The sequence below is a fragment of the Cibotium barometz genome, chromosome 30 (genome assembly GCF_041138505.1).
Source record: "Cibotium barometz isolate CiBa-2024 chromosome 30, ASM4113850v1, whole genome shotgun sequence".
In the NCBI taxonomy this organism is placed as follows: domain Eukaryota; kingdom Viridiplantae; phylum Streptophyta; class Polypodiopsida; order Cyatheales; family Cibotiaceae; genus Cibotium; species Cibotium barometz.
In genome coordinates this window covers 18,346,679-18,361,589 of record NC_141075.1, presented here as the reverse complement: position 1 = coordinate 18,361,589, position 14,911 = coordinate 18,346,679, and the positions used below count along the sequence as shown (strand labels likewise).

Genomic DNA, 14,911 nt, shown 5'->3' with positions numbered 1-14,911 from the left:
CTGTACTAGGATTTACTATCTCTTATGAGAAGCAACGTGATTCTGTCCTCAGTAATATTTGGGATTTCCTAGGGTTCTTCTCCTATTATTTGGGTAGTTGTCCATGGATCCTTTGATTGGAATGATGAGTTATTAGCTCTCTTTCTAGATTCCTATTATAACATGCAGAAGCTTGATAGATAGAATCGGTAACTTCAATGGACATGATTCTGTTATTAGAAGTCATCTCCTGTCTTAATCAGACACCAGGGCCTCTGTTGTGGGTGTGCCCGCCCTGTATAGGTGTTTTATCATTTTTCCTCACTCCCCATATTTTTCCCCATTTTTTCCATGGTGTGGGTGGATGCCACAGGCCCTGACTGCACTCTTGTGTACCTGGAGCTAGCCGGCTTGATCAGGAGGGGTCGTGGTGTTTTTCTCTGTTGGCCGACTGGCTGTGCCAAGTCGTCGTGAAGGGCTGGTGGGACATTATGCACTGGCCGACTACACTCATGGGGCCATATAAATAGGCCCCATAATTCCCACATTGTATTCATGTTTTCCTCGAGATCTTGTGTATAGAGAAGAGTTACATGCCTATCTCTCTGTCTTTCTTGTGCTGTCTATTTTCTGCACTCTACTTGCTCTTGTGGTCTCAAGTTTGGTTATCATTTCCGCTGCATATTTTGACATGGTATCAAAGCCCTAGGCTCTTGATAGATCTTGGGAATTTTCTGAGCAAGAGGGGGATAGTTACGTTGCTGATTGGTGGATTGTTTGGACTGTTCGGGAAGAGAAGTTGCAAGAGGAAGGCGGGCTAACGTGCTGGACAGCCACTTGCAAGTTTAGAGTTTTTTTTTTCCCACCCACCCACTCTTTTTCAGTTACATCCGCGCGATGGAAGATTTGTAAGAGATGACTGAGAAGCATGTGAAGATCCCGACTCTCCCCACGTTCCCAGTAGACCGTCATTTGGATGGGAACAATTACGGCATCTAGAAGGTTATGATGGAGTTTGTGCTAAAGATCCCGACTCTCCCCACGTTCCCAGTAGACCGTCAGTTGGACGGGAACAATTACGGCATCTAGAAGGTTATGATGGAGTTTGTGCTGGAGTCATATGACCTTGCTGATTGCATCATCATCGGGGTTCCACGGTCGGAAGCAAAGGAAGGGAAGTTACTATCGATGAAGAAGGACCAAGAGGCACAGGCACAGATGTGGGATCGTGTGAATGCCAGGGTCTGGTCATTTATTTTCCTCAATTGCACACCATAAGTGATCAATCACGTAAAGCACATGATGCTGGCCAAAGGCATATGGCAGCACTTGGCTTCTCTCTAACCGGGGATCACCTATGAAGAGGATCTCCTTGGAAGTGCAGATGCGGGTTATGAACCCTGCAAAGTCATCGACAATGTAGGAGCACATTAACAAGCTACAGGCCCTTCAGCAGGAAGTCCTCCACGCTGGGAAGGAGGCTGGGAAGGAGATATCATCTAAAGACATGGCCATTACTTTGCTGTCCCACTTGCCTGCTCAATATTCCGCTTACTACTCCTCTTTGATTACGAGTGGCATGCTCAGCACCATTACCTAGGAGGAGAAGCTTGCGCCCATGGTCTTGGACCAGGAGGAACGTTTCACGAACCCTCCTCACAGCGGAGGTTAAGAGCCCTTAACTGGGCAATGGTCGAAAGGCCGGAATAACAAAAAGGGCAAAGGGAAGGCTTCACCGGAGAAGTCCTCTGAGAAGAAGCCCGACACAGAACGAGAAAAGCTGAAGGCCGAACGATCCTGCAATGATTGTGGTGAGAAAGGCCACTGTTGGAGGAAGTGTCCTAAGCGGACAGGGAAGAGTGCTGATTCTTCAGCATCAGCAACTGGAAAGACTCCTCATTTATGCACTTAGAGATGATGGACTCCGATGATTCATCATCCTCGAGCAAGGAGGATGATGAAGCATTTGTGCACTTAGAGATAATGGACTCCGATGCTTCATCATCCTCGAGCGAGAAGGCAGTTGGCTTCCCCGCAAAGGATACCCGGGAATGGATTCTTGATAATGGTGCTTCTAGGCACATGACTCCATCCCATGACTTCTTTTTGGATCTAAAACGACAGTCAGGTCGCATTTTTATTGGCGGACAACTCCACTATTCCGATACACAGTGAGGGCTGGATGGAGATTATTCCCGACGGCAAGGGAGGCAAGCATGCTTCCCGTGTTCTTTATGTCCGTGCTCTAGGTTTTCATCTTTTGTCAGTGCATGAAGTATGCAAGACTGGCTTTCAGGTAGAATTTGAGGAGCATTCAGTTGCTCTACGGGACCGTGAGACTGGCCAGATGTTTGGGAAGGTGGTGTGGAGAATGGTATCTACAAGCTCTCTGCACTCTCCTCGTTGACAGGTTCTCAGGTCGGAGATCTGTGGCGCTTTCGTTTTGGTAGTTCTTGCATACATGGGAAATAGCACATGGAATCCTTTCCGAAGCAGGCTACCAGGCGGGCTTCGACACCATTGGAGTTGATACACACTGACTTGTGTGGACCTCAACAGACACCATCATTGGGAGGATCTCTCTATTTTATGCTGCTTGTTGATGACTGTACCAGATTCATGTGGGTCTACTTTCTTTCACAGAAGGACCAAGCTTTTGCACGGTTCAAGGATTAGCATGTGATGGTGGAGAAAGAGTCTAGATTGCAGGTAAAGACTCTCAGGGCTGACAAAGGAGGTTAATTCTCCTCGACTGTATTTCTCAGATTTTGTGCAGATCATGGCATCAAGAGGGAACTGGCCAATACAGGATCGCCTTCGGAGAATGGAGTTGTAGAACGCAAAAACAGGACGGTGGTGGAGATGGCGAGGACCATGCTGGAGCATCGTGATCTTCCTCGTCCACTTTGGGAAGAGGCTATGGCAACGGCTGTCCATACCCTCAACCAATCTCCGACGACTTCAGTACCTAATATGACTCCGTTTGAGGCATACTTTGGCAGGAAACCTGATGTCTCGCACTTCCATGTTTTTGGGAGTGATGCGTATGTACATATTCCGAAGAAGCACAGGGGGAAGCTTGACTCCAAATCCCGCAAGATTATATTTGTGGGGTATAATTCTCTTTCCAAGTGATACCAGATTGTATGATCTAGACAAGAACGAGATTGTTGTCAATCGGGATATGGTCTTTGATGAGCATGTTCCAGTTTCCACTGTCGAGGAGCTGCCACTTCTTGGAGATCTAGAAGAGTCTGATGATAATTCCTAGACAATTGCTCCAGTTGATCAACCTCAGTCAGCACAAGAGGTTGAGCCCGTAGCGGGAGTAGAGCCCCCACAACAGCAGGAGGCTCCACGGTCTGTTCGAGTACCTAGGTGGTTGTTAGACACCCTTCGGGAGACAAGTGTCACGGAGTTACCCTCCGAGTGGACCACAGAGGACGGCCCTCGAAGATCACACAGAGTCCGAGACAAAAGCAATACAGCGGAGCTTCTTCAGGTAAACTATGCTCTGATGTCTCGTATTATGCGGGTGTCACGACCCTGTGTTTTTCTCTGGACAAGATGCAGGTGTGCACGGGGACATGGTGGACAGTGTGAATGGCATCAAGTTGGAGTCAAAAAGGAAGCCCATGTGTGGATAACCCCATGTGTGAAAGGGGGCAAAGAGATTTTAGCTTTGAAGGTTTAAAAACCTTTAAAATCATTTATTAAACCCTTCATTAAAGAAAAACGTGGCCCATATTCTAATTTGGGGCCATGTGTGCTTTTTGGGGAAAAGGAGGGCTAGCAGGCAAAAGAGGCGCCTATCCCTACAGCAGGCGCATGTGCTTTTTGGGGTGGCTGCTATAAGTTCTGGAAGAACAGGCCATACAGCTTGCCCGTACTGATCTGTACGACAACAGGTACAGGTACGATTGCTGCAGGTACAGCCGGCTGTAAGTACAGGCAGCGTTGATTCAGTCGATTGTGGTTGGCTGGTGCAGGTGAAGCCGTTAGGGAACTGTACAGCAGGTACAGGCGGCTGTACGACTGCTGACAGGCAGCTGATTGTAGGTACAGATCCGTACCAGCTGGTACAGTCGGGTACAGCCGGCGTACAGTTTCTGTCGAGCAGGTACAAGTGGGCCAATTCAGGTCAGTTTTGTACTATTGCAGGCGGCGCATCACCAGGGTTCAGGCGGCGCATAAAAAGCTAGGCCATGTGTGTGCTTTTTTGGAGAACGCCGTGTTTTTACAGGAAGCAGAGGTTAGTTTTCCATGAACATAGACATCATGTCGATGGCGTTCATCTGATGGAGCTTTCAGCTTATCTTTGCTTTGGATTTGGGACTGTTTTGGGACAGTTTATGGGCTGATTTTGTTTGGTCGCAAATTCAGCTATGTGCTTGGGTTTTTGACTGTAAGTATAGGTCTTGTGGTTATGTTTCTTGGCATGGGAGTGATGCAAGCTCGCATGGCTGCGTGCTCATGGAGCAGATTGTTTTCTTCCTGCTAGAAAGGAACAGTGGGACCTATAGTTATGGGCATCTCTATGTTGCCAGATGTTTCATGAGGGAACAGGTAACTAGATGTATGGAAACAGGACAGGAGTTTCAAAGGGAAACAGGCCTAAGGGTTTCATGTGGAAACAGGTCGTAGGTTTCTCGAGGAAACATGTTTTTGGGTTTCTCCAAGAGATAGGTCACATGCAGACAAAGGTACAGGAGTGGACACATGTTTGGTACAGCCTTGCTACTGATAGGACAGGGGACAGGGAATCCATGACAGAGATGGATAGTACCCTTGGATGGTAGAGAGGGTTTGTACAGGTGTGTCAACTGTATGGTATGCTGTGCTGTGATGCGAGTGCTCTTTTGAGAGACAGTTTGGGAGTCTGTGTTGTGATGCAGAAGCACTGGATGTGTCAGGGTGTGATGCTGTTCATAGTGTGAGAGGCTATGGATGGTTGTGGCAGCCTTGATCATGGGAGAAAGCTTCTGTATGCAGACTCAATGTGAGAGAGCCTTTTGATATGAACAATGGCTGGACTTGTTTGGGGATACCGTGTGGACAAGAAGCCAGATGCAGGTTCGTTGCAGGCTTCAGGGGTTCCATTTTGACGGCTGAGTTCCCAGCCTTATATTGTAATCAAAGCTCTTTTAATCAATTAAAGAAATACCGCAAGGGGCGCCACTGCGATTTGGGGCCAATTGGTGTCCGTGTACTATTTGCAGGAGCACTCTAGCTCCCCCTGTTTGTTTTCCTTTTCTAGGTTCTCATGGTGTTGAAGTGTTTTATGTGCAAGTGTTTGTTTCCACCGCCCTTTGGTTTATCAGAGGCCGGTTTACAGCGGGACAAGGAGCCCACTTCCGTCAAGGAAGCCCTCTCACACAGGATACTTGGAGGAAAGCCATGCAGGTGGAACTTGATGCCATCGAGAAGAACAACACATCGGAGTTGGTATCCAGGCCGTCAAAACGGTCAGTCAATCATTGGTGTCAAATGGGTCTTTAAGACCAAATATGCGTCAAATGGGTCGATGGACAAACACAAAGCTAGACTTGTGGCTAAAGGTTATGCTCAGCGGCCAGGCATCGACTACGAGAATACCTTTGTAGATAAAGTTGTGCTTTATGAACTTTTGTAAGTGATCCCTAAAGAGGTCAAATAGTTCCCCAGGTTGCATCTCCTTGTGGGAGAGAACTTTTCTTTTCTTTTTCTTGCCAGAATTTGTTTCACCAACTTGAATGTCTTCAAAAATCTTCACCTTTATTGTGCGTACGCTACTTGATTCCTCCATAGGACATGTCGAAAGCTTCTTTGAGGGTCCACAAGATGGGCACTCTCCCATCAAACACTTCAAAGCAAAGAAGTCTGAATTGCTAGGCTTCAAACACAATACTGATTCCCACAAATTTGTAAGGCTTGAGTAAGTTTGTGTGTGAGCTATGCATTTTTCTCCAACACCACAAATGTTACATTGACATATACACTCTTTTCCATGCACACCTGGACCAGCTTGGCGTAAATGGTTGATAGCATCTTGTAAGAATGACATCTGGACATGTGTGATGCAACAACAACTGTTACCGATCTCGAAGCTTGCGTACAAAATAAGGCTTCAGCCTTTCAAATGCTCTTTGGTGAATCTGTACCTCTGGATGACTCTATTTGAAAGCAAGAAAGAATTCTACTTGCAATAAATCAGGACAATAAATCAGCCTATGAACAACATATATAGCTTATAGAAGTCAAAGAATTAGAACTAACTTGGTAATTTAGAAAATTTTCATGCCAGAAATAAACAATAGCTTTTAGGTTAAAGGTTTGGAACAATAGCTGCCGTGTTAAGAGTGGTAGCTATTTGGTTAGAGTGGACGCCACCAGGTACATAAGGTAGCAACCATGTTAAGAGTGGAAGCTACTAGGTGAACAATGGTGGCTTTTAGGGAGAGAAAGGTAACTAACAGCTTTGGAACAGTAGTAGCTCCCATGTTAATAGTGGTAGCTACCTATTAAGATTGAAAGCCACTAGGTAGGTAAGGTAGCATTCATGTCAAGAGTGGAAGCTACCAGGTTGACAATAGTGGCTTTTAAAGACAGAAAAGTAACTACCAACTTTGGAACAGTAGCTGCCATGTTAACAGTGGTAGCTACCTGTATAGAGTGAGAGCCACCAGCTAGGTAAGGTAGCAACCATGTTAAGAGTGGAAGCTACCAGGTTGACAATGGTGGCTTTTAAAGGCAGAAAGGTAACTACCAGGTTTGGAACAGTAGCTGCCATGTTTACAATGGTAGCTACCTGTATAGAGTGAAAGCCAGTAGGTAGGTAAGGTAGCAACCATCTTAAGAGTGGAAGCTACTAGGTTGACAATGGTGGCTTTGGAACAGTAGCTGCAATATAAACAGTGGTGGCTACCACCACTCTTAGCATAGTACCTATCATCAAGATACCACCTGAATCACTCCCAGCCTCATGCCTATGAGCTCCAAGCTTGGTAACTGAGCTCCAAGCCTGGGAGTTCATTGGTATGACAGAAATCCTAACTTGATGCTTCTAGCTGCTAACCTAATAACATATCAGCTTGAGCAAAACCTTTGCAACCAATCTGTGAGCCTACCACCACCTTGGTGGCTTCCTTTGCTAGCCACCTTTACGAGGATGAAACTGTAATTGAAAGTGGTAGCTACAAGGGTTACCATGGTAGACTAGTATTACACACTATGAAGCTGGTGCCTAACTTCAGCCCTGCACTATCGACCAATGTACAACCAAGAGGTAATTAGGGACATTTAAAAAGTATGGCATAACAAGGAAGATAAACTTGAGGTTGTTCAAGCAGATGCACCGGATGCTTCTCATACAGCTTTCGTCCAACACGCTTTCGACATACATCCTTTTTGTTCGGCGACACACGTGTATTGTTTGTCCAAGCAATGACTAAATCTTTCACTTCCTCTGTGATTATACTTATATGTTGTCGTTGTCGCTCACACAAATGCAATGGCAGCTGTGAGTCATGTTGCTTCATTTGAGATCTAGCTGCATAAAAATTCCTTCGATGAACTCCAAGTAGCCTTGATGCAGCTGTTATATTTGGTTTTCTACTTGTGGAATTCATGACCATCATGATACTTGCCCGTTTAACAAACAATTCCCTGGAGCTTTTTGGTCTTTTGACAGCCTTGAGGGTATTGTGTAATCCATGGAGCAAGATCTTATGATCCTGTGTGGATTCCTCAGCTTTGTGACAATTAAGAGATGCACAATTAAATTGTACATCTCTTAAAGCTCGATGGTTGAGTATACTTGTGACGATCTCACCCTTTGCTTTATTGTCAAGAACCTGTGTGTAATCCGTGAAACACTTAATCACTTTTGAAGTAATCACCTTCTGTTTTGTGATACTGAGCCTGACTTGTTTCACTGGTGACTTCCTTGACTTTAACTTCTCACGATAAGCACGCTTCCGGCCTGTTTCGTACTCCCTGATTAATTTTGATTTGCATGGTGCACACTTGAAGGAGCCAGCACATGTACATAAGCTGCTTTGAACATCTGCTTGTGCAATTGGAACTATTTCCATGTTGAAAAAACTCCTTTTGATCAGTTCAACAAGTCGAATGTGCTCACTTTGTGGATAGCATGAGGCTCTTAAGAGAGTCAGACCTGTCCATCAAAACTTTGAAGACACTATAAGATGAGATGAAGGTAGCTGTCCACAAGCCCCGTACACAGCTACTACAATGCTTCTAATTTCTGAGAAGAGCTGCTTGTAACATTGTCTATTTTTTCGATCTGGCGGGCTGCGACGACTGGTGGCTTGGGCCGCCCTGGCTTGGCTGGTGCCTTGGCCGAGCCTTGGCTTGGCTGGCCCTCACTTAAGAGATCCAGGAAACCTGCAATGCAAAAACACACACAGACGTGAAGTCATCGTGGAGGCCTGTTTAAAGCAAAGAGAGAGAGAGAGAGAGAGAGAGAGAGAGAGAGAGAGAGAGAGAGAGAGAGAGAAAGATTCTTCTATAGAGGGGAAGGCTTACCACCAGCAATCACAAGACACACACACACACATATGAAGTCGCCATCGGAGGTTGTTCACGACGGCAAAGAGAGAGAGAGAGAGAGAGAGAGAGAGAGAGAGAGAGAGAGAGATTCTGCTATAGAGGGTAAGCCTTACCATCAATCACAAGACACACACAGACATGAAGTCGCCATGGAAGCTTCTTCACAGCACAGAGAGAGAGAGAGAGAGAGAGAGAGAGAGAGAGAGAGAGAGAGAGAGGACGTGGGGAGTACCGAAAAATGGTTCTTTTTCTTTTTCTTTTTTTAAACAACCCACTTTTTGCTTTGTAACCGAAAAACGGTTCTTCTTATTTTTCTTTTTTTAAACAACCCACTTTTTGCTTTGTATTAGATGGTTACTATCAGTGTACTAGCTGTGTCCCGGACATAGGTATTAAGTCCACCTATTTATGCATACACCCCAAAGTAAAACTTTTGTGTTATTTCATCTAGTTCCCAAATGGGGAATAGGTCATAGATTAGGACTTAAGAGTCAGACAACCTTTGGGGTGTGCTTCAGGTCACTCGATTTATATAAACACTTTTACTCTTTTGATAATATGGAGATATAATGGATTAGGTGAAAGCTTTGCATTTTTCCCTCTCTTATCTCCATCTTTCTTCCGCATGATCACATCAACGTTCTTGTGTGAAAAGTATGTAGGGCTGAAAGATCAGACCCATCAAAGCTTCCTTGTGACATTGGTATCAGACCTTCAGGTTGATTCTGAGAGAATGTTGCTGCCCATGGGTGGATCCTGAGATATTGTTGTGGTTCATGTTCCCATCTCCCACCACCCACCCACCCATGGGTGGATCCTGAGATATTGTTGTGGTTCATGTTCCCATCTCCCACCACCCACCCACCCAAGGGTAACGGTTCCAAGGGCAACCATGGGGAGTGGTGCAAGGAAACCAATAATTAGTCTTAGGAAAGAAGGTCATGGAAGTGTTTAGGACATGGCATGAAGGACAAGGATAACACATTTAAGATCTACACCACATCTACACTAGATTGAGGAGTGGAATCGAAGGATTCAAGGTTTTCAATAGAAGGTTGCAAGAAGGATGACAGTGGAATTTTATGAGGAGACAAAGAGATGATTGACAATCATCTAGGGTTAGAATTTGGAAGCCCATCATCAAGTTTAGTAAAGGGGGGATGTCATGTGCATACTCATGGACATGCCTATTCTCAGATTTCCAGGTAGAATAAAACTAGATTTAGGCTTTGCATAGACTTATTGAAAGGCAAGGAAGCATTCAATAGGATTGAGGACTAGTTGGCAACATTGGGATAGTCCACATGTGAAAGCTATGCATTTAATGTTCAGTATGAGAGAACAGATCTGGCCAATTGGAGCATTTGAGAGCACAAATTTGGTCTCGACAGCTCTTTACCTGGCCAACTGGAGCATTTGGGGCTTATATAAGCAAAGCAACCCTTTTGTGTTATTTCATCTAGTTCTCACTAGGGGAATAGGTCATAGAAGACTAAGAGTCAAACAACCTTTTCAGTGTGCTTCAAGTCACCGGAATTGTATAAACACTTATACTCTTTTGATATAATGAAGATAAATAATAAATTAGGTGAAAGCTTTGTGTGCTCGCTCTTCTCTCCATCTATCTTTTGCATGATAACATCAGTGTTCTTGTAAAACGCATTTAGGGGATGAAAGATTAGACCCATCGAGCTTCCGTATGACACCTAAGATATTAATTATAATCTCTTCGGGCAATCTATATATACCTAGATGAATCTAGGAGCATGCCCAATTTCACCTTTTGGGAACGTGCATGTTATATACTCATGGTAGTCAACCCACAAGACTATATAACTATCAACTCCATTATACATAGTATGGACTAGATACTATGACATCCCCACTAACATCATCAGTGCCCAATAGTGGGTGTAGAACTCTATATCAAGATATGCTCTCACACACGCACTCCACACACACACACACACACACACACACACACACACACACACACACAAGAGCATATATTCACACAACGCCCTTCATACTAAGTTTTTGTCAAACCTCCGAAGATGCAGGGTAGACTCAGCCATAATGAAGCCTAGCACTAAGGGAAGTAGAAAATAGAAAGAATTAGTACAGCAAATAAGTAGTTGATAGGGCAAATGCACTGCTAAAGATAGAAAGAATAAGCACAATATGAACTAGCTGCAACTCGGACGAAAAACTTCACAATGTGAAACCTGCATGTCCGCTAATACGCCTAAATTATATACCTAGATAAATCCAAGAACATGCCCAAATTCACCTTTTAGGAACGTGCATTTTAAATACTCATGGTAGTCAACCCACAAGACTATGCATAGTATGGACTAGATACTATGACATCTACACTAACATCATCAGTGCCCAATAGTGGGTGTAGAACTCTGTATCAAGATATGCTCTCACACACGCACTCCACACACACATAAGAGCATATATTCACACAAAGCCCTTCGTACTGAGTTTCTATCAAAGCTCCGGATATGCAGGGCAGACTCAGCCATAATCTACACCTTATCTTGCTAGTTCCCTCATCGCACGTGTGAGCTCTCCACGCCCCAGCCAAGCCTTAACCTTAGTCTTGGGCTTACCCACATCCTTAGTCCTAACCCTAGGCTAGTCGAGACGTAACATACTTTCCTCCTCCTATTCAATTCACATCCTCATGAATGCATGAGGAGACATCCTCATGCATTCATGAGGATGTCTCCTCATGAATGCATGAGGAGACAAGCCTATGTAAGTGAATCCCCAAATCTGGACATGCATCCATAGAATCTACTCAAGTCTAATGTCTCTTACCTAGGCTTCCTCTTGTAGACCCATTTACTTACAGTCAATCCAACTCTCATCCAAGAGATGAATCCAATATGACATGCAGTCTTAAAGTGCAAGAAGTTCTCCCATAACAACCCTAGCATAGACCCATAGCAAAACTCACCTGTCATACCAAACAGCGTTCCGCATTGGTTGTTGGTAAAACACTAGTCCACTTAATACACAACCAAGTCCTAGGGCCATGTACAATATTCCAACCACAAGATCTCTCCTGTCCAATCCTCAACTAAGCACACAACTGGAATATACTTAGTCTACTTTAGGGCAAGCATAAAACTCCCCATCAATTTTAGTGTATGTACCGTGTCCTCAAACAACTTGAAGATAACATACGGCTTCCAACTACTTTTCACCCCACCAAATTAGGGTAAACTTAAGGTTACCAAAAATCCAGGCAATCCCATAAATATGGATCGTAAAAGAGGATGGTTAAACATATTCCACCCCACTAATATGTCCATGGGTTACAAGCCATCGTGCAAGAAGAAGAGAAAGAAAACTAAAATGTTTTGGATTAAGAGTTAATCATGGATTAGTAGTTTCCCCCAATTTCGGTCCCGAAATTCAAATTTGATGAGGCGATCATAAAATTTGATCCATCATAACCCATAGCCCCATAGCATCAAATTAAAGTGGTCTAGCATTGCTAAGTTTAATCTTGGGCATTTTTACCTCCGAGATACTCAAGGAATTGGAATCATAATGCCCCATGGAACTGTGTCCACCCTCGAGTATCTTTGTGGGATCCAACCACATATACTTCACAACGTTAGTATATCAAACGATCAAACCGTAAATTGGTCTAGACACTCAATCCAGGACAGAAACTTCTCATCTCTCTCAGGTACAATTTTGATGTTGCCTCATGCAGCACTATCATTTGGCCACATCACGAGAGAGAGTATGTGATGGTTCATAAAACTTGTCACCCTATGAGTGCCATACTAATGCTCAGACAACTAAGAAAGTCCTTTATCTCGTTGTCACTCACAAACTAGCACTATTCCTCACAGTTACCAAAGGTTAACCATGGCAAAACATAGTGTGTCCCAGACAAGAAACCTGAGAGATCCTAGATGCGAATACACTCAAGCATCCCATACCACTAGAGAACACCCCACATTAAACTTCTATTAAACTCCTATTAAGCATGATCATAGGTAGAATGGCCAACTTTCCCCCCTTCAACCTAGCCTTGAAGCAATTGAATTCCTCTTTGAACACCAAGGTCAAATCTTATGATGAAAGATACCACCATGTTCACACCTAAATCCTTTACCCTAGCTTCTGTAGTCAGCTCCACTTGCTCTATATCTGTAAGCCATCAGCAAAAACTCCTCCTAAGCATCTCATATTATAACTATCACCACAAGACTACTAAGTGTAACTCATCATGTTGTCTTGGATTATGCCAACTTCCGGCAAGACTTTCTACCACCTGACTAGTGGCTATCCAGATTGCATTAAGGGTTATGATAAAACTTGGTATGATGTCTTCATTGTTTTAATCCACTTATGTGAAAAAGTAAGAGCATGCAACAAATTAGATTCTATGACAATTCACAAAGACCTCGAATAATTAAAAATAATTAATTAGGCGTACAAAAAAGCATGTGAAAACAAGCATCACAACTTAGTGTCTGTCTTGTCAAGGCTATCAAGTCATTCTTAGACCCAGCAATGCGTTTGCAAATTCAAACTTGAATTCCAGTTAGCTAAAGCCTCTTGACACCAATTGACAACCCAATGACATCGGTTGGCGCACCCATCAAGCTTTAGCTCATCGCTTCTATGATGCACCCCACCAAAGCCATCCCATTGAGACAAACGGGAGGAGTCACACGAGAGTGAGCAACGGTGCTATAACGCGCCACAAGTGCCCCCCACCCACAACAGACATATGGTCTACAGATCTAGCTCCAAGACATCCTACAGCAAAACCAATCTACTTCCACTTAGCCATCCAACTCCGTGGATCTTGGCAATTGTCCTTGATTGCCCCATGGCCAATATTCTACATGGAACACTACCAAGGGAGATCTCAATCAAATCACCAAGGAGTCACTTCGGACTGTGTTCGTGCGCTCCGATGTACCCAGTGTCATCCCAAGCCCAAGAGACACCAACCACGATCCTCCAATCAGCTCTAGCTCTAGGACATGCTCAACTGCCATCATTCCACCTTCCCACGTATCGTGCCAGAAGGGGACCTCTCGGCCATACTCAATAACCTCGTGCTCCAACATACTTGGGAGAGGTATACCCTCTACTAGAGGATGTTGTGCCCCACATGTTTCATATTCTCATCTCCTTCTCTAACATGGGGTTGGGATACTCTTTGAATTTCTTTGGAATAGTTATGTAATCAATGGGTTTCTTAAGAGTTGGTTTGCATGAGAGATTGTCCATTGTCATCATCATTGTCTTTGAGGGAGGCAGCTCCAAGACCATCATCTGTCTCAATGATCACAACATCAGTTCCCTTGACAACACATCATGTGTTGTGTTTTTGCATGCTCTTAAAGGTTTTCTTCTTTTAGACCTTTGGTTCTAGTCCTTTAGCCTTTTGCAAAGGCTGCTATAACCTTTGGGGCTTGTGCCTTAGGCTCTTCGACTAGCTTTGAGGTTGAAGCCTGAGCTTTCTTCTTCTTAGTTACCTTAGAGGTTTCCTTAAAAACTGGCATCGTCTTTGTCTGGAGTCTTGTGATGGTATTAAGAAGGACTATATGAATAAGTCCTCCTTATATGCTTAACAAGTTAAGGCTTGTTGAAGTGGATGATGCTCTGGCCACTAAGGTGATTGTCACTTTGTTGGGACAATCCTTGAAAGCATGATCGAATCCACACTTGTAACATGTGCCTGTGTATGAAATGACATTGGGATTTGGCACTACATTTGAAGATGTTGGGATACTTGGTGCAAGATGGCAACTCTATGAGGACACTCAGCTGATGGTCCTTATAATAAAAACATTAAAAAGAGGGTCTACGGGATATGTTATTGAAGTATTTCACCCTTTGTTGCACCATACACCATACTAAGACTCTTGTACTAGTGCTTATACCGCTTATACCCCATGTACTTCCCCATGATTATCATTGTATCAGCCTCTCTCTTGATAGAGCTATGTTATTTGTCCTTGTTTTGTTTTTCTTTTCCATGATGAGATATAACATGGATAGCATTGTATCACTTTGGTCTCATAGACCCATTGTGTCCTTAGAAGACATTCTCTCTCTCTCTCTCTCTCTCTCTTCCAAAGGTTGCAATCCAAACACATGATCCTCCAACCCCATGTGCAACCATGATGTCACCCACAGAGAGCTAGATCAATTTTGAGGGCCAGATGTCCCCCACCTTCTACCCATCAGTTTGCAAATCCATAACATTTTTTAACGACACGGAGAGCTTCCATCCCCAGCAAGAGATATTACTACATCCATCCAATCTATGTTGGAGAAGGATGCCATCGTTAGGAAAGCCTTGTTATACCGTCTCATGTTCATCCCGTAGTGG

The 14,911-nt window shown here is 44.1% G+C and overlaps 1 protein-coding gene across 3 annotated transcripts in view; it reads right to left on the bottom strand.

Moving 5' to 3' along the window:
- LOC147621232 (MADS-box transcription factor 23-like) overlaps window positions 1-14,911 on the bottom strand; it is a 64,743-nt gene that overhangs the window by 4,748 nt on the left and 45,084 nt on the right. The gene's annotated exons all lie outside the window — the stretch shown is intronic.